Source organism: Elgaria multicarinata, chromosome 8, assembly GCF_023053635.1.
Source record: "Elgaria multicarinata webbii isolate HBS135686 ecotype San Diego chromosome 8, rElgMul1.1.pri, whole genome shotgun sequence".
NCBI lineage: Eukaryota > Metazoa > Chordata > Lepidosauria > Squamata > Anguidae > Elgaria > Elgaria multicarinata.
In genome coordinates this window covers 8,477,805-8,505,486 of record NC_086178.1, presented here as the reverse complement: position 1 = coordinate 8,505,486, position 27,682 = coordinate 8,477,805, and the positions used below count along the sequence as shown (strand labels likewise).

Here is a 27,682-nt window from a genome sequence, read left to right as displayed (position 1 = left end):
TTATATTTATGTATATTTCATGAAATATAGTATATTAATTATTCTGTATATTTGTAGCATTTGTACCATGACCTGGCTTATTCTGGCCTTTGACATTAAAAAAATCTCTCCCTCCCTATTATTTGAGTGACATATCAGAATTAGGGGCATTGCAAATTGCAGTGTGCTATTGTGATACATACCTGTAGGGTGATTCCAATACTATTTGTGTAGAATGTCAGATGACTTGTTGCTAATTTGTTTTTAATAATTCAAAAATATAAACACATGCTTGTACAAAGAGAGAGAGAGAGAGAGAGAGAGAGAGAGAGAGAGAGAGAGAGAGAGAGGAGTAGAGTCACTGAGGAAAGTATAAGGCCATTGGAAAAAGAGGGTGCAACTGACCTATACCTATTAGAAGAATTAAAGAGAAAGAGGAGGCAGGAGAATGGTGGAGATATGGGTATTTTTGATTGCTCTGCTGGTGGCCCTCTGGATTCTGCTCTTTTTGAAACAACTCTGGTCACACAGACACTACCCTCCTGGGCCTCTTTCCCTTCCTATCATTGGAAGTACATGGCGAATTGGATTTAGATTTCATGAAAATACTCTCATTAAGGTAAGTCTTTCTAAAGTGCTGGTATTAACATTCAAAGCCCTAAATGGCTCGGGGCCAGGATATCTGAAGGAATGCCTCCTCCCATATGTACCTGCCCAGACCCAAAATTCATCCTCAGGGGTCCTTCTCCGCGAGCCCCTACCAAAGGAAGTGAGGCAGGTGGCTACCTGGAGGAGGGCCTTCTCTGCTGTGGCACCCTGGCTGTGGAATGAGCTCCCTAAGGAGGTTCACTTGGCACCTACATTATATGGCTTTAGACGCCAGGTGAAGACCTTTTTATTCTCCCAGCATTGTAACAGTCTATACATAAATTTTAACTGGTGTTTTAAATTTGTAATTTTGCATTGCTGCTGTTTTTATCTGGTTGAGCTTTTATGTTGTATTTTATATCATGGTTTTATACTGTTGTTTTATACTTTGAATGTTTTTAATTTTTGTGAACTGCCCAGACAGCTCCGGCTATTGGGCATTATAGAAATGCAATAAATAAATAAATAAATGAATAAATAAAATTAATTAGCCAATAACTCATTAAGTTGAGGAAGAGAACTTTCTTTTTTTTGTGGTAGCTGCAAACAAACATATTGTGTTGGTAAAGTATTTCAGCAAAAAATTGATATGGAAAAATACTTTTCATAATAAATAAGGTACAATATATAAATAAATAAACAGTACAATATATAAATAAATAAACAGTACATAAAAGTATCATAAATACAGGAATGTATATGGAATATGAATTTATGTTTAGTATGAACTTTTAAATAATATCCTTGGTCAGCTAAGCCACTAATAATTTTACTAGGGGTGTGCTCCGCTCCGCTTAGAATCGGAGAATCATATCTTAGCTGGGGATTTTAATATGGTTATGGATAATAGATGGGACAGGTCAAACCCCACTAATGTTGAAAAGAGGAATGATATTACTATATTGAATAAATTAGTAAAAGAAAATGATTATGTGGATTCTTGGTGTTTACTTAATGGGGCTAAGCCTGGGTTCTCATATTATTCCCCAGTTCATCATACATACTCCAGGATAGATCATATATTTGTCTCAAAAGGTTTTGCAACTAAGATTTGTAAAATGGAAATGGGGGTAATAAAGGTAACTGACCACGCATTGTTAAGTTTAGAATTTGCAATTAAGAAGAATTATAAAGAGGCGTACAGGTGGAAAATGAACACAAAAATATTGAAATATAATAAAGTGCTAGAAAAAAATTAGAGGGAATTGTCAGAGTCCTGGGAAATTAATGAAAAGGGAGGAATAGCTGGGTCAGTCGTCTGGGACACCATGAAGGCTGTAGTAAGAGGAATCTGTATTAGAGAAATGTGTAATTTAAAAAGACAACAGCATGCAGAGCAGGAGAAGCTAGAGATAGAAATTAGAAGTTTGGAGGAAGAATATTGGCAGGGTAAAAATAAATATAAATTATTAGAAATACAAGCTAAGAAGAAACAATTAGAAAATTTAAATTTAGAGGAGGTTCAAAAATTTTTAATGTACATGAAAAGGGAGTATTTTGAAAATAGCAATAAGAATTCTAGATTGCTTGCCAGACTCACACAAAAGGAAAAAGAGAGAAACGGGATAGGAGCATTGAAGGATAATCAAGGGAATTATTGTCATACAATGAAGGATAAAATAACAATTTTTCAGAAATTTTATCAGGAATTATATAAGGGTAAAGAAATTCAAAAAAAGAAGTTGGAGGATTATATAGGAAGGTATATAAAGAAGGGAATAAAAATAGTACATAAATAGCAAATGGAGAAGGTAATAACTCAAAGAGAAGTTGAAGATGTAATTGATAATTTGAAAATGGGTAAATTACCAGGAGCAGATGGCTTAGGACCAGAATATTATAAAGTTTTTAAGGAGTTATTAATTCCGAAATTATTGAAACTTTATAACGCTATATTATTAGGAGAGAAGATACTAGAATCATCAGAACATTCATTGATAATATTAATTCCAAAACCAGACAAAGATTTGACTATCCCCGATTCATATAGACCTATTTCATTAATAAATCAGGATGCTAAAAAATTTTCATCTATTTTGGCTAAACGGTTAAATAAATTTTTATCAGAATATATAGGAGAAGATCAATGTGGATTTGTGGCGGGGAGGCAGATGCATAGTTTATGGGAAGAGTTTTAAATGTAATACATGCGATAAAAAAATCAAAGATTAAGGCAGGAATTTTGGCATTGGATAGTTTTAAGGTTTTGATTGTGTGAGCTGGCAGGCATTAAAGATTATTTTAGATAAAATGGGATTTGGAAATAAATTTAAAACTATAATAGAACAGTTATATTCCAAAAATACAGCTGTAGTGGTGGTAAACTATGGACTCACTGAAAATGACTTTGCCTCTTTCTTCAATGCTAAAATCCAAACTATTCGCTCCGATCTGGCCAGCTCTGCTCCGCTTCCAGCTCCTGTTCCTCACCTGTCAGTTCCTCCTGCAACTCTCACAGCGTTCCCCTCAGTCTCAGCTGATGAACTGTCTAAAATACTGTGCTCGTCGAAGCCTTCCACTTCTTCCCGTGATCCGATTCCCTCTTCTTCCCTCTTTATTATCTTATCCCCGCTATCCTCCCGTCCTTGCTTCACATCATTAATTCTTCTCTGTCCTCTGGCTTATTTCCCTCTGCTTTTAAACATGCTACTGTCTCTCCCATTCTCAAAAAACCCACTCTTGATCGACTTTCTCTGTCCAACTACCGACCTGTCTCTCTGTTGCCCCTTGTCTCAAAGATTCTGGAACGTGTGGTCTACTCTCGTTGTCTTGACATTCTCTCTAGTAACTCTGCTCTGGATCCCTTTCAATCTGGATTCCGTCCTTTGCATTCCACTGAAACAGCCCTTACCAAGATCACCAATGATCTTCTTACTGCCAAGTCTAAGGGCCATTATTCCGTCCTTATTCTCCTTGATCTAACTGCAGCCTTTGACACGGTTGATCACGATCTTCTCTTAGATTCCCTCCATGACCTTGGACTCTGTGGCTCTGTCTATAACTGGTTCGCCTCCTATCTAGAGGGTCGCTCTTTCAGCGTGTCGGCTAACGGCAGCTCGTCCTCCTCTTTTCCCCTTTCAGTAGGGGTTCCGCAAGGCTCGGTGCTTGGCCCGCTGCTGTTTTCTCTATACATGGTGCCCTTGGGTAAACTTATTCAATCTCATGGCCTCCAATATCACCTGTATGCCGATGACACACAACTATATCTCTCATCTCCGGAACTTTCTCCTGATGTCCACGATCGTATCTCGGCATGTCTTTCAGATATCTCAGCCTGGCTGCTTCATCGCCGTTTGAAACTCAATATGGCAAAAACTGAACTGCTTGTTTTTCCTCCTAAACCTTCTCCTCACCTCTCATTCTCTCTTACTGTCAACGATGTCACGCTTACTCCGGTCAAGGAAGCTTGTAGACTTGGCTTTATATTTGATTCCTCGCTCTCCTTTATTCCTCATATCGAGGCAGTAGCTAAATCTTGTTGTTTCTTCCTGTATAATATTCCCAGGATTCGACCATTTTTGTCTGTCTCTTCTGCCAAGACTCTCGTTCATGCACTGGTTATCTCTCGGTTGGACTACTGCAACCTCCTTCTCTCTGGCCTCCCCTCATCTCACATCAGTCCGCTGGTCTCTGTCCACCACTCTGCCGCTAAGATCATCTTCCTGGCCCGCCGCTCTGACCATGTCACTCCGCTTCTGAAATCTCTTCATTGGCTTCCAATTCACTCCAGAATCCAATATAAACTTCTCCTGTTGACCTTCAAAGCTTTTCACGGTCTAGCTCCTGCCTATCTCTCCTCTCTCATCTCACACTATTGCCCCGCTCGTGCTCTTCGCTCCTCTAATGCCATGCTTCTCGCCTGCCCAAGGACCTCCACTTCCCTTACTCGGCTTTGTCCTTTTTCCTCTGCTGCCCCTCATGCCTGGAACGCTCTTCCAGAACACATGAGAACTACCAACTCAATCACAGCTTTTAAAACTCAGCTAAAAACTTTTCTTTTCCCTATAGCTTTTAAACTTTGAGTTTGTTCTGACTCTATACTGTTAGCTTCACCCTACCCGGTGCCTGTTTACACTTCCCGTGCCTGTTTGCATTCTCTTTCCCTCCTTATTGTTTACTACAACTTTATTAGATTGTAAGCCTATGCGGCAGGGTCTTGCTATTTACTGTGTGGTCTGTGCAGCACCATGTACAACGATGGTGCTATATAAATAAATAAATAATAATAATAATAATACAAGACAAGGATGTCCGCTCTCGCCGTTCCTGTTTGTAATGGTTATGGAAGTATTGGCGAATGCAATAAGAGATGATGGAGAGATAGAAGGAATTAGAGATGTAAGGGAAATAAAATTGAATATGTTTGCGGATGATACCCTACTGACTATTAAGAATCCAATAAGAAAAATAGATAGAATTAAACAACAATTGAGAGAATTTGAAGAAGTTACAGGATTAAGAATAAATTGGTCCAAATCAGAGATGATTTTGTTTAATCATACTAAGAAGGAAGAAAAGGAATGGGAACGTAAGGGAATAGAAATGAGAGTTAAGGAACAGATTAGATATTTGGGAATTAAAATTACAAAAAACTTAGATAATTTAGAAAAGGAGAATTTAATGAGGTTAAAAAAAGAGGTATTAGAAAAATTGGAAAAATATAAAAGATTAAATCTATCTTGGTTTGGAAGAATAGCATTAATAAAAATGAAGATTTTAGCAAAGATAAATTTTGTCTTTAGGATGTTACCAATAAAAATTTCAGAAGCTGAGATAAAAAGTTGGCAAAATATTATTAATAAATATTGTAATGGAGATAAGAAAGCGAGGGTAAATAAGAATAAATGGTATTTAATCCAAAAAAAGGGAGGATTGGGTCTCCCAAATATAAAATTATACTATGCAGCAAATAGGTTAAGACATATTGTAGAAGCAATTATAGGAGCAGAAGATTTAGATTGGATGGAGGATAAAACTACATGTAATGTAGAGATGAGTTTGGAAAATGTTTTTTTTAAGGAAGGAGGGAGAAAGTGGGTTGAAAGTATAGATAATCCACTCCTGAGGTTTCAATGGGAAATTTGGAGTAAATTTAAAGGGAAGCTGCTTCCGAGCAACTCTCCCTTGTCACCGGTAATAATGTTAAAGAATTTCCCAGAGGAACTGAAGGGTAGATTAAGTAAAATATTAAAAGAGAAAAATGAAATGAAATTAAAGGATTGGTTAAGAGATATAAATACAAGAGAAGATATGGAAGAGCTGTTAAAGGAGAAAAAATTATCTTGGTTAGAGTTTAGGCAATTAGAACAATGGAATAAAAAGTGGATTAAAGAAAATAGAGTTTGTAGAGAAATGACGAAGTTTGAGGAGTTAATAGTAAATAAGGAAAAAGGTAAAGGAGGAAGCATAGTCTTAAAAGGGTTAATGAGCGAAATATATAAAATATTGTTAGAAAAGGGGCTAATGGATAGCTCAGGAAAAACGGTATGGGAGACAGATTTGAAAGTACAAATAGGGCGACAGAGCTGGGAGGGACTGTGGAAACAAAGAGTGTTGAGAAGTATGTCAGTGAGAATAAAAGAGAATTATTTTAAAATTTTGTGGAGGTGGTACCTAACCCCGATTAGATTGAATAAGATAAATAATCAGCAGTCAGCAAATTGTTGGAGAGGTTGTGGGGAAGAAGGAACGTATTTACATATGTGGTGGCAATGCAAATATGTACAAAGGTTATGGAAGAAGGTGTTTTTTGAAATAGAAGAAATAGTGGGAATGAAAATAGAACAAACACCAAAAATTGCATTACTGTCACTATTTGAAGATTTAAAATGTGGAAAAGAAATTAAAGAATTGATATCGAGTTTGCTGACTGCAGCACGATTGATGGTAGCTAGGAACTGGAAGATTCAGGGGGAATATTCTATTGAAGAATGGTATAAAGAAGTTTGGGATATAGCTATTAATGATAAATTGACTTGTGATATTAAGTGGAGGAAAAATATAACGAAAATAAATGAGTTTGAAGGAATTTAGAAACAGTTCCTAATATTTGTGTTTTCTAAGGGAAGTGGGAAACCGCCAGCGGAAGAAAGTATGAGATTTTGGAAGCAGGAATAGATCCCGAGGTGGAGGGTGCACTTATATGTTAAGAAAGATTATATTTGTAATGACAGGATAGGTTATAGTTAATATTTACTCAATATATATGTACTCAACATTTATTCAATGTATGTAGTATGTTGTGTTGTTGTTTCTTTTTTTGTAAGATGTTTATTTTGTGTTTTAAAATAAAAATTAAAAAAAAAAGGAATCGGAGAATCAGAAGCGAATTGGCCTGCTCCGCCTTGCCGAGAGGCAGAGTAGAAGTGAACCGGGGAGCCTTAGAAGCATGGCGAAGAGAAGCGGCCATAGGAGAAGTGCTTCTCTTTTGCGGAGCGATCCGCCTGCCATTTTAGATAATTTCACCCTAGGTTTGCATTGCGGAAAAGATTAAGGCATAACTGTTTTGTTTTTAAAGCTATCTTTCTGAAATTTCTTGTGATTAGAGAGTTGTGGCTGGGGGTCATTTTGAGACTACTCTCAGCACTCTGCGTGGTGCGGTTCGCTTGGTATATTTTTTAAAAAAATTGGGTAAAAAAAGCGGGAGAGGTACCTTTTTGAAGTGCTGAGAGGTAGATTCAACTCCCAGTCATGATCACATGATCCCAAAGTTGGAGGAAAGGATAGGCAAAATGGGATACTTAGTAACTTGAGATACTGGGAAACTTCTCTTTCTTAGTCTGAATGGACTTTCCCCAGTGTTTTTTAAAACAGTAGCCCCACCAAATGCACAAACAGAACCTGAAATCATACACTAAGCAAATAAATAACAGATAGGAAACACAGCACTGCTACCCACCCTAACCTTGGTGAACAACTGAATAGATGTGGTGCAAGGGGATGAGGTCCCCTAGGGCATGTGGACGTGCCCAGTGCACACACTCTCCCACCCTTGGAGGGTCATCAGAGCCCTCCAAAGAGTAACCAGTGGAGACTAATGCCTGTCATGAGTTGAAGTGACAGGTAGTTTCTTAAGACTGGTACTTACTTAGGGCCAGTCAAAAATTGGCATATCCCCCTCCCCTTGGGCACGTCCACTTTCCTCTTACTGGTAAAAGACAGACATAGCCTTTTTAAAAAAATTCTTCTTGTTGTTTATTCAGCAACACTGCTGCTTTTAATTCCACCCCTCCTTTGTTTATTTATTTATTCATTTATTACATTTTATATTTATACACTCCATAGCCCAAGCTCTCCTGGCTTTTCCTCTTCAGTGAAGTCAGGCAGGCTTTCATTGTGGTTCAACTCCTTATTGTTGTTGTTGTTGTTGTTGTTGTTGTTGTTGTTATTGCTATTAATATTAATTAGTACTGCTATTATTAATGTTACTATTGTTGTTGTTGTTTAGTAATGGCTGTGATCACAGTGCAGTCAATCAACTCTGAAACAAGGATCACAAAGCTTTACTCTTATCCTCCTAGCCTCCTAATTATGGGATGCAAAAGAAAAGGCATCTCTCTGTGCTGCTCCCACCTCACAGGGATGGTTTGCATTACTGGCTTTGAAACTATCCTTGGCTCACTTCCTTGTCCCCCCAGAAATGTCTGCTGCCTGCTTGCCTTCCCCCCGGGGTACTGCTGTGGTGGGGCATCTGCAGGGACTGACTCCCCCATACTAGATCTATGGTATATCTCTGCCTGGCTCTCTGCCTGCCTGTCCTCCTCCTCTGTGACCGCCTCGCAGGGATGGTTTGCAATGCGTTACTGCTGGCTTAGAAAGAAACAAGCCATCCTTTGCTCACTCCTTGTGCCCGCCTTGCAGGGTTGGTTTGCAATGCGTTACTGCTGGCTTAGAAAGAAACAAGCCATCCTTTGCTCACTCCTTGCGCCCGCCTCGCAGGGTTGGTTTGCAATGGTTACTGCTGGCTTAGAAAGAAACAAGCCATCATTGCCGCACTTCCTTGTGCCCCAGAAATGTCTGCTGCCTGCCTGCCTTCCCTCCCTCCTCCCCTGCCTGCCTCGCAGGGATGGTTTGTGTGTGTCTTGCTTTGACTCAGGGGATAAGTCTTTCCTGCGCTCACTTAGACTTTTTGAAGTTCCAAATAAATTTTTCAAGTGTGAAAGAGGATTCATATTTAGGTTTATCTGCTCCCCAGTTCATGACATGTTGGGATTTCCTTTGAAATGGCCCCATTGAGCTGTCTGCAGCTTTAAATCCCTCAGATACTGGGGGATTCCCCCCAAATCAGGGGAGGCTTGGATTGGCTTGAGTCTTGGCATTCATGTGTATACGTGCATGAGGTGTCATGGTGCCTAACTTGAGGTTTCTAACGTGAAAATTGACGGAGATATAGAAAGGGGTGTTTGAATTGGGGTTAGGGGTGCTGCGTTGGAGGTTAACCCCCCCCCCAAATCAGGGGATGATTGAATCTGCTTGAAACTTGCCATGAATGCGGATGTGCCTGCTTCCAAGTTTTTATCTGTCAAAATGTCGGAGTACAGTTCATGTCTGAAAATGGGGTGTCCGATTTTCAAAAAATCCCCCAAAATCAGGGGAGGCTTGGATTGGCTTGAGTCTTGGCATGCGTTTGTATACTTGCATGAGGTGTCATGTTGCTGAATTTGAGGTTTCTAACTAACAGAAAAAAAGTTGTAGTTTTTTTGGGATTTCAATGCAAGCCTATGGGGGGGAAAAGCGGTGCTCCGATCCAGATCTGGAGCTTCGCAGCGAACCGGAGCGGGCTATAGGCGGACCGGAGTGGACCAGAAGTTGAGAATCTGGAAGAGAAACGGATCGGGGGGTCCGTGCACACCTCTAAATTTTATAGCTATTATGTTAAGTATCCTATAGCAAATTTCTCTGTATATACAATTATCAATCCTATTAGGATTTCCAGTTCTCATCATTTCATTGAATACACATTAAGTCCTCTTCTGTTGGGTTTCATTTCCAACAACACTTATTTCTTATCTTATAGACTAATAACAATCTGAGTTCTCTAAGAGCCATGTACAAGAGGAAAGTGTAAGCAGGTTTGGGGGAGCCCCAACATTTGCTGATCCCTGTCCAGGAGAGGCTGTAGCTGGTAGACCAGTCAAAGCTGGTTGAAAGCATTCTGAGCTGCTGTGGCCGCTTGGGACTCCAGGAACAGTGACGGATCTAGGAGTACCCCCAAACTGCAAACCTGACCTCTCAGAAGGAATGCAACCCCATACAAAACAAGCAATACCCCTATCTCCCAGACTCAGGAATCTCTCACCTAATGATCCTCCATTATTCCAAGATTCAGCTTTCGTTTATTGCCCTCATCCAACCCATCACTGAGTCTAGGCACTGACTGAAGTCCTGCACAGCCTCACCTGATTCAGAAGTCACAGGGAAATATAGCACACTGATGGCACTCTACTCCAGATCTGACCACTCTTAGCAGCTTCATAGACACATTAAACAAGGATAGAAGATATTACCCACTGGACTTCCTAGATCAAAGGCTAAGGAGCCAAGGAATAGTCACCCAGCTTTGCTTTCTGAAATAGTAGCAGAGAGAACCAGAACTACTGTAACACAGTGCCTTCAATATCCAGCCATTGAGCTGATCCAGGAGGATACCATAGTTGATGGCTCCAAAAGCCGAGGAGAGATCAAGCAGAGTTAACAAAGTTGCACTCCTGCTATCCCTCTCTTGATAAAGGTCATCAGGGAAACAAAGGGCATGTCTACACCAGCCATTTTTCCAGGGTTGTCCCTGGATCATCTCTGTATGCCCAAATGACACACAGGAAATCCCATGGGTAGGCAGGGATGAGCCCTGCATTTTCCTGGAATAACTGGTTGCCCAGTTATCCCGACTTTCGCCATGGTCCTGGGACCATCCCAAGGACCGTGGCTGGTGTGCTGCATGCTCCCAGGGCCTGTAATGGGCACGGAGCCACATGGGGTGGCTCCATGACCATGGGGGTGGGGGGATAGCAGGGGAAATTGGCCGCATTTTTTAAACCTTCTTTTTGCTGCATGTGCAGCTCCACTTGGAGGAAAAAAGGTGGCCACAATGTCCCTCTTTCCTTCTGGGATGTCGTGGGGCTGTCAAGATACTGGGGGAGGATTGCGGAAGCAGGTTAATCCATGATCCCCCACACCCTCCCTCTACACCTTTAAGGTGTAGACATGGCCACTTTTCCTGTTCCAGTAAGATGGTGATGTATGCAGCAGCCTTCTACCTTGGCTCTCTAGTTTGTTTTAATTATTTTATTCTTGGCAAGTTGTCAATCCGTTGGGTATTTTATTATTATTTCTTCTCATTACAACTGAACTTTGGAGGAGAGCAGAGCAAATTTCCCCACCCTCCACAGTAAACTCCAACTAACTACAAATTTCCTTGAGGTTCTTATCTGCTCTGGATGCCACTCTGCTTTAGTCGTGTGGGACTCACTGGTAGAGATATGGGTGTAAGAAAATGAGCAATATAAAATTATACTTGGCATTGCAAAAGAAGAGGAATACTAGGGAGTAGTCAGAGTGAAAGAAAGCGAGCTACCTCTGTGTAGGTTCCCCCCCTTAATACTATAGTTCTATACTCATGAGATAGCAGTTACTACAAGATATAAGAAGTGCCCTGATGCTGGATCAGACCAAGGGTCCATCTAGTCCAGCACTCTGTTCACACAATGGCCAACCAGACAAAAGAGGAAACTGGAGCAGTCTTCATCTAACCAAAGTAAGCTGTCAAACTATTTTGCTCCAGTAAAGGAACCAAAGATAAAGAAAAATGTCTTACTCCAAGGTTAAAAGAGACACTGGTTTCCAAAACAAACTTACACCACACACCTCTGCACCCACCTGAGCATTGTCTGACTTTAACTGAAGAATATGCTAAGAATTTAGACAACATACCTCTGTCTCGAGCAGAGCGCCTTTCCATCTATGAGGATGCCGAGTTACTAGACCGGTCTAATTTGGGACTTCTTAGCTCACAATGCATATTGCAGAGGCAATTAGTGAAGAAGCTCTTTGATGAGCTAACAGCTCTTAAAATGACAGTGTAGAATTTCATCTCAGCCAAAAAACATTTGATCACAGAATCATAGAATAGCAGAGTTGGAAGGGGCCTACAAGACCATCGAGTCCAACCCCCTGCTCAATGCAGGAATCCACCCTAAAGCATCCCTGACAGATGCTTTTCCAGCTGCCTCTTGAAGGCCTCTAGTGTGCGAGAGCCCACAACCTCCCTAGGTAACTGACTCCATTGTCATACTGCTCTAACAGTCAGGAAGTTTTTCCTGACGTCCAGCTGGAATCTGGCTTCCTTTAACTTGAGCCCGTTATTCCGTGTCCTGCACTCTGGGAGGATCAAGAAGAGATCCTGGTCCTCCTCTGTGTGACAACCTTTTAAGTATTTGAAGAGTGCTCTCATGTCTCCCCTCAATTTTCTCTTCTGCAGGCTAAACAGGCCCAGTTGTTTCAGTCTCTCTTCGTAGAGCTTTGTTTCCAGACCGCTGATCATCCTGGTTGCCCTTCTCTGAACAAGCTCCAGCTTGTCTGTGTCCTTCTTTAATTGTGAAGCCCAGAACTGGATGCAATACTCTAAAAGATGCATAACCAGGGCTGAATAGAGAGGAACCCGTACATCACATGATTTGGAAGCTATACTTCCATTAATGCAGCCCAAAATAGCATTTGCCTTTCTTGCAGCCATATCACACTGTTGGCTCATACTCAGCTTGTGATCTACAACAATTCCAAGAGCCTTCTTGTTTGTAGTATTACTGAGCCAAGTATCCCCCATCTTGTAACTGTGCATTTTGTTTCTATTTCCTATATATAGAACTTGGCATTTATCCCTATTAAATTTCATTCTGTTGTTTTCAGCCCAGCACTCCAGCCTATTAAGATCACTTTAAAGTTTTTTCTGTCTCCCGGGGTATTAGCTATCCCATCCAATTTTGTATCATCTGCAAATTTGATAAGCCTTCCTTGCACCTCCTCATCCAAATCATTAATCAAAATGTTGAAGAGGACTGGGCCCAGGACTGAGCCCTGCGGTACCCCACTCGTTGCCTCTCCCCAGTTTGAGAAGGTTCCATTGATAAGTACTCCTTGAGTCCGATTCTATAGCCAACTGTGAATCCACCTAATTGTTGTTCCATCTAGCCCACTTTTAGCTAGTTTGTTAATCAGAATGTCATGTGGTACTTTGTCAAAAGCTTTGCTGAAGTCAAGATATATGACGTCCACAGCATTCCCACAGTCCACAGGATAGAGAAATAGTTGTCTAAACTAAATCCACCTCTTCACAGGGCATTCACTACCCTGAAGCTGCCAGCCAATGAAATCCAACTTTATGGAAGGCAAGTTCAAGAAAATCCCCATAGATTAGCACCTATACATCTGTGGCAGCCAATCGGTAGAGGACACCATGTACTATATGCTACACTGTAAACTGCATGAAACGCCTAGGAAAAAATATTTAGAGAAGCTCTTAAGGGTGTTTCCTACCCTCAGTGATAAGGGTGAGGTCAAATATCTACTTTACAGTACAGATAGTTTGTAATGTTTAACACAGCCAAATTTGCTGTGAAGGTCCACCCACAGTGAGAGAGATCTGACCATGAATCACCTCTCCCAGCCCCTTCCAGTCACTGTGGGAACCTTCATTACGGCTTCTTTTCCAAAGTCAGAACTCCAACTTTGGAGAGAGGGGAAAGAAGTGTGATGGTGTGTGCTTGTGGGCAGAGAGGGTGCAGCTGTGGATCCACATAATCCAGAGCTCTTCCAGCTCCCAACCACACCCCCAGGGTGAGGGTGTATCAGGTATAGGGTTCAAGTAAGGCCAGGATGCCTTGCAGGTTATAGTTAGCTTTAATTAAAACTAGTTTGGAATGTCTGTGCAAGTTTCAGGAATCTCAGGGAAAGAGCTCACAAACAACCTCCTTTGGCCTTGAGACTGTAAAGTTTCTCTGGGAACTTGAGAGTGTTTAGAAAAATGGGGGGGGCTTGTTGGAGGCACTCCGATCGTAGAACCATCTTGGTGGGCTGAGCAGTACTGCCTGTCAAGGAGCCAGTAACCTGCGTCCCCAGTCTAGGATAAGTCTGACGCACCAGAAATAACAGCCACATCACGGTAGGGTTCAAAACAATTTATTAAATGCACACACAAGGTCTGGTAGGGTTCCCACGTCCCAGGGACAGAACAACACATAAGGGGAAAGGACACAGCATAAAAACAAGAAAGGCAGGAAGGACAAACACAACACTCCCCACACTCACACACTCAACCCTCCGCCCCCCCCCCCGATGCTGAACAAGCAGCCACTCCTTTCCCAAGTCATCCAGCCCTTAAACTAACTTTTATATGAACTCTACCTCTGTGGGACGTAGCCTCACAGACAGAAAAGCATTCCCTCTCAGCCTATGTTACCAGGATCCACACTGCTGCAAGGAAGCCCCACAACCTGTTGGGTGTTTTACTGTGGTTTTAATTTTTGTGAACCGCCCAGAGAGCTTCGGCTATTGGGCGGTATAAAAATGTAATAAATAAATAAATAAATAATAAACCGGCTCAGCCTTGATCTTTTATTGGCTTGGTTGCATGTACAACGGGAATATCGGCCAGGTGCAGAGTGGGATGATTCAACACAATGATTACTCAAGGTCCTTGACAGCCCGGTCACAGATTTGCTCAGAGACACAAACAGGGGGAAGCCGAGATGGAAACATTCTCCATTGCGGGGGGGGGGGGGATCCTGCATCTCACCTCCTTTTTCTTCTCTTTTTTTAAAAATGGGTTCCCCCCAATTTTTATTGGGAGCCCCCACATGGGAAAGGACCGCTTAATCCTCTCACTAACTGTGATTTGCCTCTCAATTTCTCTGTCATTGGAGGTCCTGGTGCTACGTTTGAAGTCTCCTCCTCCATACACTGGGAGTTGAGACAGCCACTTCCTACCGCTCTTCGTTCAGCCATCCCAGCCACCCACCCCAGGTTTTTTTCCCCTTTTTAAAGTTACAAAAATTAAGACTGAAATCCCAGGGGCTCTAATTTGGAAATGCATTCTGTTGAACTCAATGGGATTTAGTTGACTGTAGTCTTACATAATGTTCTACTTTGATGTTCAGTAACAAGAGAAGCAAATCCCAATCCCTGTTGTCAGAGAGGGGGTTGTCCCCACTTCAAACAAACAATGAACGGTAGGAGGAGGTACAAAGAAGATCTGGGGGGGTGTGATAACATGTGTGAGGGAACCTCAATAGATCTCTGCAATGCTCTACAGCAGAGGTGTAAGCTTACGGGTTTTCATATGCTATGTAAGCACTATTATTATTATTATTATTATTATTATTTATTTATTTATTTATTTATTTATTTATATAGCACCATCAATGTACATGGTGCTGTACAGATTACACAGTAAATAGCAAGACCCTGCCGCATAGGCTTACAATCTAATATAAGCACTATATAACCAAAATGGGATAATTCAAGTGTAAACGAGAACAAAAGTGTACGTGGGATGAATCTCTGAAAACATGAGATAATGAGCTTTTTTACTTACAAGAACTAATCACCCTACTTGAGGCAAGCTTTTTTGCCCCAATCCCTAGAACACGAACTTAAAGCTAGCTTGTAATATGCATAGCTGATCGTTCTATTACTAATCATTTGCAGTTTTCATACACAGATTATTATGAATAGCACTCCTATGAAATATAATGAATTCTTATCAACAATACATGTTTCATTCATACTTTGAGCTTTATCACACCAGCGTTATACTGTGCAATCACTGTGAATTGCATGCAAAGGACTCAGAAGTTTTCCACCTTATAATCTGCTTTGATTGTGAAGTACTCCCATGCATCCTGCCTTAATTATGCAATAAAGCCAAAAGAGTCGCCATATTTAGCCCCTACATTTTGAGCGTATCTTCTGAGCCGCCGCTGGGGCGCAGGAGCAGGATTTTAAACAAATGCTTACATCTGCGTAAGCTTTAAGGCTAAAGACACCAAAATTGGTACAATAATAGATACTAGGGAGAGCTTTAAGCACTCCCAATTTGAATTGAATTGGGATATCCGTTGATTTTTTAATGATTTTTTAACATTTCCCCCCTTAAACTCACTTCATGGTATGCAAAGGATTGCTGTCACCTGGTAGCAAAAACAACAACAACGAAATCTTAGCGCTACAGGGATAATCTGAGGGAATCAGGTACACGGGATGAAGCTTTTCGTGACACAGGTAGATTCTGGTCAGTTCCTGGGTGGAAGATCGACATTTGTATGCCAACTTGAGTTCCAAGGTGGAAAACAGACAAGATATAAATGTAAGAAAGAAACAAATTTAAAAACTACACTTGAGCTGCACAAACCTTGGAAGCTACAGCTCCAATGGAGCCACAACTCACAATATTTGGGATGTTTTATCTCCTTGCCATAACTTCCCACAAAATAACAAACACTTACAGGAACAGATGCATTATTCTCTCTCAAAATGTTATTGCTCCACAATTTCATAAGCAGGAGATTACTCAAAAGAAACAAGGCCTCTAATAGCCGGTGCCGCCTTGCACATACCTCATATAACATGTAGTTGGCTGGAGAACAAAAAAAATTAAATAGAAAAGACTTCTCTGCACACACCCCTTCAGTCTGCTTGTAATGTATGTAATCTAATGTATGATAAAATGTGCTCTAGATGTTCTGTATTATAAAATCGGATCCACCTAAATATCCCTTTCTTGTAGATCCTCTGGCATCAAGTGGAGCATAGGAACGTAAGAAGCTGGATTATGCTGAGACAGACCATTGACCTATCTAGTTCAGTATTAGCAGCAATGACTGGTAACAGCTGTCTATTCTTTCAGGCAGGATTCTTCCCTAGACCTAACTGGAGAGACTCTGGAGATGGCCAAGGATTGAAACTGGAACCTTCTGCATGAAAAGCACGTGCTCTACCGCTGAGAAACAGCCCCTGCTCTTACCAGTCAAACACAACTCACAATCTTTTTCCCAATAAAGGAGAAGGAAACTTTTATGTACCTGCAACAGACAAGAGACAAAGAGTAAGGTGACCATATGGAAAGGATGACAGGACCCAGTTGCGTAAAAAGGGGAATTTCAGCAGGAGCCATTAGTATGCCTGCAGCACCTGGTGAAATCTCTGCTGCAGGAGCCCTGCCCTCTGTTGTATCTGGTCATGCTAGGGAGGGCTCCTGCAGCTTTAACTGTTGTGATGAAGCAGGAATTTCACCAGGTGCTGCCTGCATACAAACAGCAATGGCTGAAATTCCCTTTTCAATACAACTGCTAAAGTTGCAGAAGCCATATCCTCCTTGCCATATGGTCACCCTAAGCAGGGGCCCCCTTCCAATCTCTCTCACAAAATAAACAAATCCTTATCAGCCCATATTGCTTGCTAAAGTATTATGATTAGGTTATAAGGAGAGCAGCTCAATTCTGAGCAGGCCAAAAGATGTATTAACTATCTCCAAGCTACCAGGGACACACTTTTCAATTGACCATATATTTTGTATGGTAGTAGCAAGGGTGTGCACTCCGCCCCAGAATTATCTGGTAACCATGGACATCCACAGAGCATTCTATCTTCCAGAGTAGAGATTGGCCGCTTCCAAACCCATTGATTAATATCAGAGTGGAGACGTGCCCAATTGCAGCTTAACATCTCTGAAATTTTCCAACTGTTTTTCAGGCATCAATCCTCCCTCTCTCTCTCTCTCTCTCTCTCTCTCTCTCTCTCTGTGTGTGTGTCTCAATTGAAGATCTCCATATTTGGAAGATGCTGAGTGGGGTGAGGAGTTGCTTTGATATTGACATCTGTGGCTAACCAATTAGGAATTGCCACAGCACTGTCCGTGACTATGTTCTCCTCCAATCACAGTGTTTGGGGGAGTGGGAAACACTAACTGGCTGCTGATTCTGGAGAGGGAGTACATTTCTGCTCAGATTCATAGAAGTCAATCATTCATATTTCCACAGTGTGAAATTGCTGCTGGGCTGACTGGCATCATGAGTGACAAAGCTTCTACACCTGAGTCAGGCACAGACAGGCTCTTTATTTCAGTTAAACTATTATGTGCTTTTATATTGTATTTCAGATCATGTTTTTATACTGTTTGTTTTATACTTTGAGTAGTATTAATTTTTGTGAACCACCCAGGGAGCCTCAGCTGTTTGGTGGTATAGAAATGCAATAAATAAATAAATAAATACTCCTGTTGGCTGGCTGGGCTTCCAGTGCAGGTGTGGGTTCCACTAGATCTGGAGGGCATCAGGTTGGAGAAGGCTGGAGTAGAAACTTTCACCAGCAGCAGTGGAGCTTTGCATTAGCAAAGTAAAGGATAAAAGCTCCCTCCATAAATTCACAGGGGTGGATTAACGTGTGTTTGTGTGTGTGTGTGTGTGTGTGTGTGTGTCTGTGTGTCTGTGTATTGGTTTCAGGGGGATAATGGTTTGAGGGGGGAAATTTAAAAATTCCTAAAAAAATCAAGGTGTATATGGATCTGATTTGAAGGCATGGCTAAATCCCTCCTTAAGAGCTATCACCATGCCAAGTTTCATCTCTTTAGCATTAAAAATGAAGGTGCTGTAAGTACTTGATTAATTTCCATTGACTAGAGTGGTTATCCAAAAACTGGCAGTTCACTGATGGGTAATCTGATGGGGCAGAATAAGGGGAGCTGCTCCAAAATTGGGGCAGAGAATCACCTCAATGGGGCACCACCCCAAATTTTTGGGTAGAGAAGACCCACTCTGCACCCCCCTAGCTCCTCTTGTGACCCACCTAAACTCAAGCTGCAACCCAGTGGTTGGTCCTGACCCAACACATGAAAGCTGATGTTCTAAGCAAGTGGTGGGTGGTAACATGTGGCCTTCCAGATGTTTTGGCCTACGTGATCTCTTACCATTGGCTGTGCTGGTTAGGACTGACGGGAGCTGTATGACAATATATCTGGAGAACCACAAATTGCCCACTCCTGCTTTAAGCCATTGTAACTGGGAATGCTGGAAGATTTTTCTGTCTAAACCTGCATAGGATTGTGCCCTAAAGGGGTTATGGTTGTTGGATAAGATGCCTCTGGCAAGGTTTGGCTTGCCTACCTGCCTGTCACAGTGGGACTGGGCAACCAGAAGAGCCTCTCTCCTGCTCTGATACTAGGCAGGGAACAGGTAGGTGAAAGGAGGGAATAAACACAATGGGGTGGGAATATCAGCAAAGGTGGAGGAAGGAATATTCTGGGAGAACAAAGGGAAAGTGAGAAGGAAAGATGAGGCAGGAATCTGAGGGGGAAAGGAAAACTGGGAGAGAGAAGGCAAGATGGAGCATTGCATCCAGTTCTGGGCATGACACTTCAAGAAGAATGCAGACAAGCTGGAACATGTTCGGAGGAGGGCAGCCAGGATGGAAACAAAGCCCTATGAGGAGAGACTGAGGGCCTTGCTAGACCTACCTGTTAATCTGGTGGGGAGTAGGGGCGAGCCCACGCTGCAGCTAGCATGGGCTGTCGCCCCAGTCTACATGTGACATGAGACGGGGTAAGGGAAAGCCCTGTTGCGTCAGCCATTTAAAAAAAACTTAAAGGGGCCATGTGCGCAGGAGCGCACCAACGATAAGTTAGGTCTTTTTTTTAAAAAAAAAGGGGGGTTCCCCGCTCCCCCTGCCCCAATTTCCCCCCCACAATGTCTGATGCCCCCACCTGCCTGCCCCTCACTCGCTTGCTTGTCCACCCCCTGCCCGCCCCCTCGCTTGCTCGCTCGGCCCCCCTGCTTGCTCACTCACCCGTCCGCCCCCGCTCACCATGTCCGATGCCCCCTTTGCCCCCCCTGCTTGCTTGCTTGCTCACCCGCCTGCCCCCCCACTCACAAGGTTAACCCTCATGTATTAACTTGCATTGTTTAATTGTAACATTCCCTTTCTATACTTTGACCCAAATGGCAGATGGCAAAGCAATATGGAAACATTTACACTATATGGCTAGGACATCAACCTGCAATTGTTCTGTCTGGATTCCAAGCTGTGAAGAAATGGCTGATCAACCATTCAGGAGAATTCTCTGAGCGACCGTCGACTCCTTTCACTAAAGTTGTAGGAAGAGAAAGAGGTAAGTTGTGAATGATAAGAACATAGTCCGTAGCATGCAACAAAAGTTTTGGCTGCAAAGTCCTTGCACTTTTCCTTGAGAGACTCATTGAGGGGAATAAATAATACAGTCCTTATTCATCGGTAAAGTTCTTTTACTGAGGTTTTCTCATCAGTTTAGTATAAACTTTCATTTACATGCATGGTCATCATAATATCAACACGGATCTCCGAACACCTAATACCTAATCACCTAAACCTGAACCTAACAATCTAAACCTAATAAGATGTCATTAGACACTGTGCATCTTAAATACATTTCACCACTAGTATTGCAACATACTTAATTGTCCAATTAGCCAATTCTCCTCTGTCCATGTCTGATGCGTAGACCACGTCCTCCACACTCCGGTTGCAATCTTGCCAAGTCCAGAAACATGATTATAAAGCTTTTAACCCTTTACAATCATTTAACCCTCTGTGGGTCAAATTCTACTCAACAGAATAAGCAGATGTGCTGGTCTTTCCTCCAGACAAAATTTAAGAGGGATGTTAGCAACGTGGAACACAAGATCTCTCTATGAAATTTTCGTAAGCTGAGGATATCTCTAGGAGGTGAACTCTGAAAATAGATGGTAAATATAGTACAACTGTGATCGCATTCAAAACAAGGAATTCAGCAGTCCTGGATTTCAACTCCCGATCTTAGCCATCTAAATTTGGCTTCCATTATCACATGATATATTTCCCCACACCAATGGTACCAACAAGGACCATGACCACTGACTCCACCCCAGCACTATCTATAAAGCTATTTAGACAGTGGGCCTTGCTAGACCTACCGGATAATCTGGCCGGGAGTCAGGGCGATGGCGCTCTACATCTAATGCACGCATCGCCCTTTTCCACATGTCAACACGCGATGGGGCAAGGGGAAGCCCTGTCGCATCTGCCATTTCCCCCCCCTTAAAGGGCCATGTGCGCAGGAGCACACCGCCGTAAAGGTAAGTGGTTTTTAAAAATAAATATAGGGTCCCCGCTCCCCCCGCCCCTGATTCCCCCCCACAATGCCTGATGCCCCCCCTGCCCATTCGCTCGCCCGTCCTCCCCCTGTCCGCCATGCCCTGTCCCCCATCCTTCTTTCCCCCGTCCCTGATACCCTGTCCCCCGTCCATCTTCCCCCCCATCCCCGATGCCCTGTCCCCCATCCTTCTTTCCCCCCTGCCGTCCGCCATACATGATGCCCTGTCCCCCGTCCTTCTTCCCCCCCCCCCCCGTCCCCAATGCCCTGTCTGTTAGGCCCTCTGAAAAGTTTCTGGGGATGGACTCAGAGGAGGAGGAAGCAGAACCGGTGCAGACAGAGGCTGTTGTCATGGCTGCTGAACTGGTGTCAGCTGGGAGTGGGGCCAACTCAGAGAACGAAGTGGAGGCAGAGCCAAGTAACAATGTGCTGGTAATTAAACCAGCAGGGAGATTGGCCAATTCAGAAGACACAGAGGGAGAAGCAACAAACTTACCTGCACAGTTGTTTAGGCAGCATAGGGCGGAAAAGGAAGCCCGGCGCAGGTCTTTGCGTATTTATGCTAGACGCCAGCTCAACAGGGAACACCTGTAGCTGCCAGGGAGGGGTATTTAGAGAGCTGGGAAGCAACAGGAACTTTGCCAGAGATTAACTGAGCATCCTGGTGAAAGCTCTTGGTTCCTGTTTCGGATCTTGGTGACCCTGTATCCTGGTTGAATTCGTGACCTGCTCGTATCCCTGGACTTCTGGAGTGTTTTCGTGGACTCTCTCTACCTCTCATAAGCCTCTGACTTTTGGAACGGGACTCTGCCTCATGTTTAAACGTCTTGTACTCTGACATTAAAGAGTTAACTGTGTTGTTTCATAGCACAGCTGAAGACAAACTCCACTGTTTGTTTGCTGAGTTTGTGGCCAAATTCTTGGGGTTTGTCTGCCCACATCTGTATCTCCATCTAATTAGCTGGTCTATTGGCAGCTTTCCCGGACACTGTCCCCCGTCCTTCTTCCCCTGACCCCCATCCCCCATCCCCGATGCCCGTTCCCGTTCTTCTTCCCCCCCTCTCCTGCCGGGTCCGGCCTTTCCCCTGGCCCCTAGCTCCCCCCCTGTGATTCCCCCCCAGCCCGATGGGCACAGTGCTCCTATGAGCGCTGTGCCCAGTCCGTGGCTTCTCCTGGCTACTCACGAGTAAGCGAGCAGCCAGGAAAGCCACGGACCCTGCTAGACCTTCCACAGCCCCGGACTCAGGCCGGGGCTGCGGAAAAGCCGGGCCATAAGCGAATCCACTTATCCCGGGTTAAGGGAGGTCTTAGCCTGGCCTGACCCCGGAATCCCCTGTGCATCATCTGGATGCACAGGAGGGAGACGGGGCCTCACACCATGCTAAAACCTCGTCTAGCAATGGCCAGTGTGTGATATCTGCAACCTTTGCACCAGGCAGGCAATTTACCATGTGGTCTACATGTCCTTCACAAACCCAGCTGTCTGTGTCTAATGATGAAGTCTCTCACTACCACAAGACTGCCACTTCGCAGAGACATATTCTCATCAAGGGAGGATGCTTGTTCATCTTCTGCATCTTCATCTTCTGCACTGCATGGTTTGGATCCAAGTTACCTGTGGGATCACCTTCTCTCATACAATCTGCCCTGCACACTCAGGTCCTCTGGGAAGGGTTTACTCCAGTTATCCACAACTAGGCTGGCAACTGTTACCCAGAGGACCTTTTCTTCTGCTGCCCCCAGACTGTGGAATGGCCTGCCAGAGGAGATTTGTTGCCTTAATACTCTCTCTGAGTTTAAGACTGCCATAAAAAGTAGTCTCTTCTAGCAGGCCTACCCAGATGAATTTTAAACCTAAGAATTTTAATAAGCTGTGGTTGTTATTTTAATATAGTATTGGTTTTATATGCTCTTTTTACTAGTTTTATGTATTATATTGCATTTAATGTTGCTCCCCACCCCAATCCAGAGGGAAAGGCAGGTAATAAATACATTTAGGGTGACCATATGAAAAAGAGGACAGGGCTCCTGTATCTTTAACAGTTGCATAGAAAAGGAAATTTCAGCAGGTATCATTTGTATTTATGGACAAAATTCCCTCTTCGTCTCAACAGTTAAAGCTGCAGGAGCTATACTAGAGTGACCAGATTCAAAAGAGGGCAGGGCACCCGCAGCTTTAACTGTTGTGATGAAGAGGAAATTTAACCAGGTTCTCCATATATACAAATGACATCTGCTGAAATTCCCTTTTCTATGCAACTGTTAAAGATACAGGAGCCCTGTCCTCCTTTTCATATGGTCACCCTAAATATATTATTATTATTATTATTATTATTATTATTATTATTATTATTATTCAGAATGACACTGTCCTTCACCAATACCTCCACAACCACTGACAACAAAGGTAGGGTGACCATATGAAAAGGAGGACAGGGCTCCTGTATCTTTAACAGTTGTATCGAAAGGGGAATTTCAGCAGGTGTCATTTGTATATATGGGAAACCTGGTGAAATTCCGTCTTCATCACAACAGTTAAAGCTGCAGGTGCCCTGCCCTCTTTTAAATCTGGTCACTCTAGTATAGCTCCTGCAGCTTTAACTGTTGTGATGAAGAGGGAATTTCACCAGGTTCTCCATATACACAAATGACACCTGCTGAAATTCCCTTTTCTATGCAACTATTAAAGATACAGGAGCCTTGTCCTCCTTTTCATATGGTCACCCTAAAGTCAGGCATACATACTGGCGCTAATGAATCAAAGATTTATAACAGGCACCTGTGCCATCAAGTAAAGGGGCAAGGTCCTAAAAGCAGTTAATTCCTGCCTTTATCCAAAGAGGCCCTTAAACAAACTAACAACCACGGCAAATAAGAAAGAATAAGACCAATGGAAATTCAACTCTGCAAGAAATAATCACTTAATTACACAGAATATGAGTGCCAATTACAGTCATGCTTTAGGCCTCTGGGCACCATGGTTTGTAATGTAAAGATCCAGAAGAGTTCCCTCCTAATGCAACTCTTATGCTCAAAAATACTGGTTTTTATTTTTCTAGTAGTCATGCCCATATATGAGTTTGCATGGACATTGAATGATGTAGATAAAGCCCTTAGACTCACGGTTAAACATCTCCCAAAGTGTATACTGTCTGCTGTTTTGGGGGTTGGTGAAGTGTTTGATTTGTAAGCAATTCACACAGACACTGCAACGACAGCAAGGAAAGTTTCCCCTGGTTTTCTGATATGTGGTACAGTCTTGATTCTCCTTATTACTTCTCCTGAGAGTGCTATATACCATTTTAATTGTGTGATTACACTATTGATTATGTTATAAGTGCTCTTTATAATCTGCTTTTATTAGTATATTAAACCTTGTTTACTGTTTACACCCTTAACTTTTTTGTTATCAATTGTATTGTTTTTAGCACTTTTGATGTTTAACTGTTCCCTTAGAGCCAGGAGCTCATTACTTTGAGCATACACCCATGGCCTCTGTCCAGATGGCAGAAGTTCATATATGAGTTATTCCGTTCTATTAAATGGATAGCTTCCCTAGGAATCAGATTTATAATACTCAGAGAGTGTGGTGGCTAGTATGTTTCCTTCTCAGTTTCTCCCATTTCTGCCAATCTCAGGCTAGAATTTGATATTCTTTTAACATCATGGTTGATATTCTTTTACCGGTGTTCTATTGTATGTGTTATTGGACAGTATTGGTTAGAGTGACCATATGAAAATGAGGACAGGGCTCCTGTACCTTTAACAGTTACATAGAAAAGGGAGCGTCAGCAGGTGTCATTTGTATGCATGTTGCACCTGGTGAAATTTCCTCTTCATCACAACAGTTAAAGCTGCAGGAGCTATACTGCAGCTATACTGTGACCAGATTTAAAAGAGGGCAGGGCACCTGCAGCTTTAACTGCTGTGATGAAGAGGAAATTTCACCAGGTTCCTCATATATACAAATGACACCTGCAGAAATTCCCTTTTCAATGCAACTGTTAAAGATACAGAAGCCCTGTCCTCCTTTTCATATGCTCACCCTAGTATTGGTGCTATCCATATAATATTAAGTATTTGCATTGGTGGAGTTGATCTTTGTAGGAAGACCCTCAGTGCATGCATGTTTATAATGGTGGGTAGACCACATTGTGCCACACCCTACTTATATAGAAAATGTAAGAGGATAAAAAAGCATCATCCAGCTGGTTCGATGAACCCATTGTTATTTGTGGGGCTTGCAGCATATCTTATTCATGTGGTGGAAATCCAAAAAATGGAAGGATTTCTTACTTCCATGGCTGCTTGCACATCAGATACAGCTATGATGAGAATTGCACAAATAGCTCAGTGTTGCTGTTCTTCAGTCTTCACTAGATAACTGTATAAATCCTTTTGAAATTAGAATTTAAATATCAATAAACTTTATTGCATATTAGCCGCATGGGCCATTCGCAAACAGATGAGACAATAATATACCCGCCGCAAGCTTGCCACTAGCCAGCAAAAATGCTACAAAAAAGAGTGTTAATAGGATATCAATCATCCAGGTTATAATTACAATGTTAACCAACATATAATTTTGGGTTATTAGAGTTTAATCGTTTGAGTCAATCAATAGTTTCCGGACCTCCATCGCCAAACTTGATGTATAATAGTCTGTACCAGCCAAAAGTTTTTGAACTATACCTTTAGATGACATGTAGTTAAACCTGGGAATCAAAGGCTCAAGGTAATGTTTCCTCAACTCCGCATACCTTGGGCACTCAACTAGGACATGAATCACATCCTCAATTTTAGGGCAGCCTGCTGGGCAATCTACATTGACGCTAGGGTGGTTTTTATAGCGCACCTTCACCTTCACCTCCATCAGCTGGAGTGAATTTAACCTGCACCGAGTAAATAGCGATCTCAGCTCTTGTGGCATTCCAGAAGTTAAATATAGGGGAGCCTTTCCCGGAGCAGTAATGATACTTTTATAGAGCCCATTTGAGGTGCTCACTTTGACCGCTGCCATAGTTGTCTGAATATCACAGTCATACAGCCTTCTAGAAATCTCATCCTTGGCCCCATCATACCCCCTCATAAGGAGGAATGCTTGCAAGAAGTCCAATTTGGAGACAGAGTGTCTCATCCTGTCTGCCCATGAATCCTTCCCCATATCATCATATGAGGACAGCACCAATGGTGAGGCCAACTGAAACACTATCTTTCACCAGAAGGATATTGCTGCTTTTAGAGTCAATGTATGGATTGAGTGGCATGCAGTTTCCAGTCGGACAATATCCTTAGATGTAGATCTGGGAACTCCGAGGGCCCTAGATAGAAATTTATGCTGTACTACCGCTAATAGTGTGATATCTGCATGGGCCCAAATGGGCACTCCATACAGAATCTGAGGGAATAATTTGCTTTTAAACAGTTCTAATAGTGGTGCTACCCACTGTCCTCCTGCTTCAGCTGTGAAGCGGCAAATAGCGTTAGCTGTTACATTGGCCGCTGCCTTAAATTGACTTTAAGGGCTTCATTCTTTCAATATACGCTTAGCGCTATCAACATCCTACGCATCCCCACTTGCGTATGTGAAAGGAGAACAGCGTCATCTGCATACAGTAGCACCGAAATGTTCCTATCCTTTAAGCGGGTGGATAGAAGTCACGAGTAGTTAGGGTAGGGACAATATCATTTAAATATAGATTGAATAAAAGGGGAGCTAGCAGACATCCCTGACAAACTCCTTTGTTGGTAGTGACGGGGTCTGATAGGAGGTTCTCACGCATAAGCTGGAGTTTTGGTGCAGCCCCTGTTAGAATTTAAGCACAGAAGTGTGTTGCAGTTGAATTGCAATATTAGCATCAGTCTTCAGATGTGACTACTAAAGGCATGAAGCCATGTCCCAAACCCCCAGCAGCTAGGGAATCATCTTAAAGAGAAAGACAACAGTGGTTCCTTTTCCAATTGGATTTCTCCTCTGTTTGAACGACTAGTCCTCATGGCAGAAAACTCTGGGCTTCCCCATAGATTATTATTAGATTAGGAAACACTAGTGTTACGTTGATATTGCACACAGAAAATACGTAATATGGGTATCACACGTGAGTTTAAACACACCATTGAACAATGGTCCAGGAAGTCAAGTGAAAGGCTCCCTCAAGACAGTTTACAGTTAAGATCATAAAAACAATTTAATCCATAAAACAATTAGACACCCAACACAATGCCATAGATAAAAAGGATCAGCAGTTAAAATTATAGACTAATGATTTTATTCAGTTAAATGCAGCTTGGAAAGGCTTGTTTTAAAGCAACTAGGGAGGAAGCCAAATGCGCATCTTGTGGGAGTTTCACAGGGACAGGGCTACCACTGAAAAGGCCCTGTCTCTTTATCTTGCCAGCCTGATGGATCTGAATGGTAGTCTTGTAAACAGGACTTCTCTGGCTGCACTCCGGTCCAAGGAAGGTTCCTTTAGGAATAGGTGGTCCTTTCTAAGGTAATAAATGTCCACTGTTGTTTAACGAGTTAGAAATATTCATGTGTGATTTCTAAAAGTTGTGGAAATTGCCAGTGTAACATGACAGTAATTATTCCCACAGCAATCTGTTGCTCAGAGATTATACATTTTGGTAGCACTGTAAACTGAAGGAATTTCTAGGATCTTCTGTTTTCTGTCTATCACACAATAGCACACAAATTGAGATGCAGGAGTGAAAAATAAATTCTGTGTGAATCAACCCTGAATGATTCATTGCTCAAAGATAGAAGAGAATGAGCACTTTTGATTGTTTCTGAAGCATACAGAAGTGGCCAGTACCAGTAAATTTAGATAGTACTAGACAGAGTCTTATTCTACATTCTGTAAGAGCGGCAGCTATTAGATGCATGAGCATAATCTGCAGTAA

At 42.5% G+C, this 27,682-nt stretch overlaps 1 pseudogene; it reads left to right on the top strand.

Annotated features, from left to right (window-relative positions):
• The first annotated feature begins 427 nt into the window (after positions 1-427).
• LOC134402415 (cytochrome P450 2J5-like) overlaps positions 428-27,682 on the top strand; it is a 45,928-nt pseudogene continuing 18,673 nt past the window's right edge.